Genomic DNA, 6,183 nt, shown 5'->3' on the forward strand with positions numbered 1-6,183 from the left:
TACAAATTGTAATTTGTACAAAAAGTGCCTGTACACATTATAATTTGTACAAAATGAGGCATAATTTCACTTAAAACTTGTACAATATTTTACATAGAATAAGTTTTCAAATCAAATTAAAAAAAAATCTTTTAATTGTAATTATAAATCTATATGAAACACACTGGTAACTATATTTGTTTAAACTAATACGAACTATACAATAATATACAATGTTCTTATATGATGGAGCAGTTAGCGAACCATTACACCCCGAATTACACAATACAATCATTTTTGAAAACCAATTTACAACTTCTCCTAGGGTTTGCTGTAAATCAGGAACTCATGAAATAGAAAAAGAAGAGTCATTTCTAGATTCTTGTTTGTTTCTGCTTAAGATCCTGTTAAATTGCCAGCTATAGTCCCTACACGATAGCCAAAACTTTCTTCTTTTACAACAACACCTTGTTTATTCCTAGGATCGGTTGGTGCTTGTCATACCATGGAATTAGGATGATAACATTGTCTCCAACAGATAACTTGCTCAGTTTCTATTTTATTTCTTGTTAGGACATAGGCTTGAACTTGTTGGCCAGACAATGCACGTTTTATTGCACAAATGATTAGGTTCTCGACACCCTCTGATAAAACTTAAATAGTTGTACTAGTTGATCCAGTTTCACTATCATTCACATGTTCTCTTTCTGATTCTATCGATTCAGTACCTGTGTTTTCATCTGTGTCATCAATTTCACTGTTCTCCTTTGAAACTTCTTTAAACACCTTATAAATCTTCCCCAGTTTAAAGATTTGTCAAAATTTTCTTAGGCAAAGAAGATGAAGACAAACCTATCTTTAGGTCAGACCCCTTTCTATATTTATAAAATACAACCAGAAATCATTTCCCCCTTTTTATGAACTCTTCCATATCAGCAACTCTAATAACATCATTATGATATTTCTTAAGCAAATGTCTGTCTTGGACTTTTTTCTTCAATGTCTCTTTTGCATTTTTAACTTTAGAAATGAACTCATTAAATTTGTCTTTAGTATAAAGATGGTTGTGCTTTGATGAATTATTCTAAGTAAACTGGTAAACTTCTTGATATAATTTATCCTGTTGTTCAACTATATTCATGATACTGGCCATTTTATTGAACGCCTTAACTTTTACTTTTGCAAATGACCATTTGAAAAACCAGAGAACAGGCTTTGAATATACTATATACAGTATAAATGAATCGTATGACCTTAAACATTGCATTGAAAAAAAATACATGAATATGTTAGGTTGTCTTAAAAAGTATTTTGTAAATTAAGGTTTATCATGTTTATTGTATGGTCTTTGAAAAAAAAACTATAGAGTGAATTAATACTTTTTAAATGTTTTATATTACAAAATCCATACTATTAGTTACATAGTGTGCTTCGCTCGAATCCCCATATGGAATTTACTGACCCCATATATACCGTATTACGTCACTAGCACACTATGTAACGAATTTATCTTACCGACTATCTTAACGTGTGAAATTAAGACTAGTGATTCTCAAAATGAGAAAGTCTACTAAGAAAATACTTCCATTGATCCTACAAAAACAGATGCCAACAATAACGACTTGGAAGGTTTAAATGTGTTTTATGAATTTTTTTCAATCTTAATCATCAATTTCTTCGTCTGTTGGAACTTTTAAGATTTTTTCTCAGTACCGTTTTGTTTTTTATAAAGGGACATAACACCTTTACTAACCGTGTATGAAATAAGCCCCGCCCCCTTCTTACCTAATAAGGAATATAAAGGGACGTAACTCCACTACTAACCGTGTATGAGATAAGCCCCGCCTCCCTACTAACCTAATATCAAATATACACGGTTTGCACGCGGACGCTTTTAACCAATCATATTCCTGGAAATGTATAGGAGGTAAGATAATATAAATTATTGTACAAGTTATAAGTGAATTTTAGTCAAATTTTGTACAAATTATAATTTGTACAAGCAATTTTTGTCCTAATTACAATTTGTACAAAGTCAAAATATAAATTATAATTTGTACAAATATTTTGTACAATTATAATTTGTACAAAATGATAACTTGTACACAACATATACATCAATACGTGTATTAGATGATTTGTAAAAGGATACTTTGCTTGTTTCTGATATTACTGTATATTTATTTCATTGTTTTATATTATTATATTATAATTTATTTGTCGTCAAACACATTGTTGTTTAAATTAAAAGTTCTTGTGATATGTTTGTGTTACAAAAACTAAAACTGAATATTTAAAACGCTCAAACGCTCCAACGCTCCTTGTTGATACATGTATATGGAAGTATGATCAAGTATTGTACGGAACATTTTGTTTACAATTCAAAACAATGTTACAAAATTGAATCTTAATTGAAAATTATATATTTTATTGTAGAATTATATTTTGTGAATGTTGATAACAGTAAATTTATTATTTGATTTTATACTTCATGTTGTAATATATGTATATAATACAAGACCTCGTTGTAAACTACCCTTTGAACAAGGTGTTATACTTCTGAATTAAAGAAAATTATTATTAATGAAAAAAATATTGTTCTTGCATACAATGTATTTGCCAGGCGCGGATCCAGAGGGGACATTCCGGGGGTTGGAACCCCCCCTTTTTTTTGGGACGATCAATGCATTTGAATGGGGACATGTAATTGGAACCCCCCCCCCCTTTGTCCTGGGTTAGGAACCCCCCTTTTTAAAATGGCTGGATCCGCCCCTGATTGCTTTGGCATAGGAATATTTGATATGGCAAGCTGTCAAATGTGGCGACGAATAATAGCATGGAGAAGACATGGAATAGCATCGACACAAATATCAATTCTTCAAATACTGACCTAAAATCAAATTGTGTTTTTTTGTCGACTTAGGACATCGTAGAACTACACTAAGACTATCATCTATTGGATATACATAAACACTATAAGACTTTATAAGTTATATAAACACCAGATGAGGGCTCTTTTTACAAAAACAATATTGTAAGGTACATGTATACTGAAATTGTCATGACTAACATGCATGTACGTATTTTTTTCGGGTAATATTTGTTAGAGAAATGAGTCACTGAGATGTATTATTTAAATATGAAATAACGAAATTTGAAATTATTGCAAATTAAACAATCCATATTAAGAGTCTAAATGGCTTGTATTTGGTATTTGGCAAACATACATTTGTACGTCATCGTATGGTCTTCAACTATGAGCACAAACCCATACCGTATAGTGAGCTATAAAAGGACTCGACATGACCAAATCTGCAACAATTCCAATGAAAAACTAGAGGTTTTAAAGAGAAAGTTTCGCTCACCTGTTTGTACTGTGATTTTGGAAATCACGTAAAAAAGGTTAAAATCATAATAAATAGTATTAGATTACAAAACTTGTGTAAAAATTTACTTTAAAGGATAATTACTCATGAATGGGTCAATTGTCAATTTGGTCATGTTGATCTAGCTTACTTTGCTGAAAAATCTTGCTGATAACAGTTTATCTGTATATAATGTATATTACTTTATTCAAGATAATGACCAAAAACTCAAAAAAATCCTTCAGATTACCAATTCAAGGGCAGCAACCCAACAACGGACTATCCGATGAGTCTGAAAATTTCAGGACAGATAAGTCTTCACGTGATGAACATGTTTCCTACATGTCAGATTTTCTCTATAGCTTTAGTTTTAGTATAGTATAGAGATATAAGCCAAGTCTGTATATTACCACATGCTCTATTTTTAGAAAAAGTTGCCATTTAAATTGAGGGCAAGGTCATCGGAAACATTTTTAAACTAGATACCTTAACTTTTAAGGATGTTATATGCCATGTTTGATTTATTTGGACAGTAGTTTCAGAGGAGAGGATTTTTGTAAATGTTAGCAAAGGACGACGACGGACGACGATGACGGACAACGGACGCAAAGTGACAAGAAAAGCTCACTGGGCCCATTTGGGCGAAGTAAGCTGGGTTTATGATAAATAATAATTTAAAAAACAAATATGACAAACAGAATAAAAAGCAACCACTGAATTACTGAAAATGACCCTTGTCTTGAGACAGACACATATTAATGAATTTGGGTTGGTTTCAATCGACGTATTCATTCTTTCGTTTCAGCCTAAAACACAGACGATTAGTTTGTTCACAGATTAAGATGAACAAGGGCCAATCAAATACAAAATTCCCTTTATCTCTGATAATATCACTGCACGTTCAATAGTAGTGCCACTCGCACAGACCAAGTTAAATTAATATTGACAAATGTGAAGTCATGTCATTTCAAACATGTTTTTAGCTACTACATGGTGTTTTTAGTATGAGTCTGGAAATGTTTCACAAACAAATATGCTAAGCGATCATTATAAAGGGTACTAGTGTGAAAAAATAGATAATAATTTTATTACTTAATAACTGAACGAAAGAAAGTTACTTCTGTTTATGGCTTATGAAATTTATAAGATTTAGATTGATTAACTGTTGGTTTTTAACACCACATTCATCACCACTGGCGTTTATCGTGGCAGTCAGTTTTTGTTTTTTTTTTTTTATTTGTGAAGGAATCCAGAGAGAGTATTAACCTGTGATAGAAAAACTAAAAATCCAAGTCTATTAAGATCGGAGTCGAACACACCTGTCACGTGCGAGTTTTAATGATGGCAGAATCAACAGGTAAGTACGTCTGGTATGCTGAAGTCAAAATATGAAGTGAGGTTTCATGATAATATAAATGTTAAGGTAAAATGTACTAGCGTTCGCCAATTTGTAAAAATGTGTGCATCTGCATTGTTACCTAGAACGATTATAAAACTATACAATATTTGAGACCTAAACATTTACTTTTGGGCTTATTTAGCGAGGTGTCGCACGTAAGACGCGGGCGGGCTACCGCGGGTCTCTCGACCATCGAGGCCGACAAACTTAGTGTCAGTGATCAATTAGAAATCTGAGATTTTGAAAAACCGTTCGGCATTTGACTCATTGAATACAGAAAATAGAAGCGAGGAAAATAGTTGAAGAAAGTAGTACAAACACGATCTCGAAACATCACAGAAAATCAGACATAGGAATCCATGACAACTCGCCCCACTGACCAATCGCCCAACACCAAATCGCCCCACCTTCTCACCAACTCGGCACAGTTTCTTAAAATATCTTACTAACCCGCCCCACTGGAAACTAATGAAAAGGGTTAAAACACCATTGAATAAAGGTCTGCCAACTCGCTCCACTTATGAAAAATAGAAAAACAAACGATGAATTTTGTCATGCGATTGCCAACTCGCCTCACTAATGAAAATCATGTAATCATGTTGAATGTAGACCTGTCAACTCGACCCACTTATATGTATAAAAAAAATAAACTGTACTGAATTGAGGCCTAACGACCTGTCCCACTTACGATTCAAATAAATTCTTATGAAGACTTTAGAAATGCATTTTGCTTTTCTTTTAACTCTTTTCTTTTAGTTGTAAGAAAGCAGAAAGAAGCTTGCAAGCAGGGGTTCAAATTAACATTTGGTACAGGCAGGTCCAGGACTTTTGACTCTCCAAACTGAAAGGTCCGCAACCTAAGTTCCAGGTCCTACTTTTACTTAAGATATTTCATAACTCAGTAAGATACAAAATGAATGTGCTTTTGGTAATTGGTTAGCTTATTTTATTGTCAGTTTTACGGTTGTTCATGATAAATGTAATTGTCTTGTATATTATAAATTGAAGTATTTTTTTTTTGGTATTGGGGAGGGTGTCTCTATAGGTGGTTGTGTTGTCATAAACGTTACGCACGCTGTTCCTACAACCCCTAGGATTTGTAACACAATCTTCGAAATTTCCTCCGCAAAACAAAATAAAAATGTTAGCAAACACGAACCACTATGAAACAAATTTAATATATGTTTTAAATTATGTTTTTATAGCTCTTGATCATATACTACGTAATATCTAGTATATTTGAGGATTAAAATAACAAAGCTATGTGAAAAAAACGGATGTCCAACGTTACATTTATGAAAAACTGTTTTGACTCTTATGTATAGTGATCATATTTCTTATTCTCTGATCTTCCGGAAACTTGGCAGGAACAACGGTATGTGTCGGTTCTTTGTGGCGTTAAAGTCGTTATTTTGCCAAATTTCATTTGACTCGGTGGCC

The sequence above is a fragment of the Mytilus galloprovincialis genome, chromosome 13, assembly GCF_965363235.1.
Source record: "Mytilus galloprovincialis chromosome 13, xbMytGall1.hap1.1, whole genome shotgun sequence".
Taxonomy (NCBI): Eukaryota; Metazoa; Mollusca; class Bivalvia; order Mytilida; family Mytilidae; genus Mytilus; species Mytilus galloprovincialis.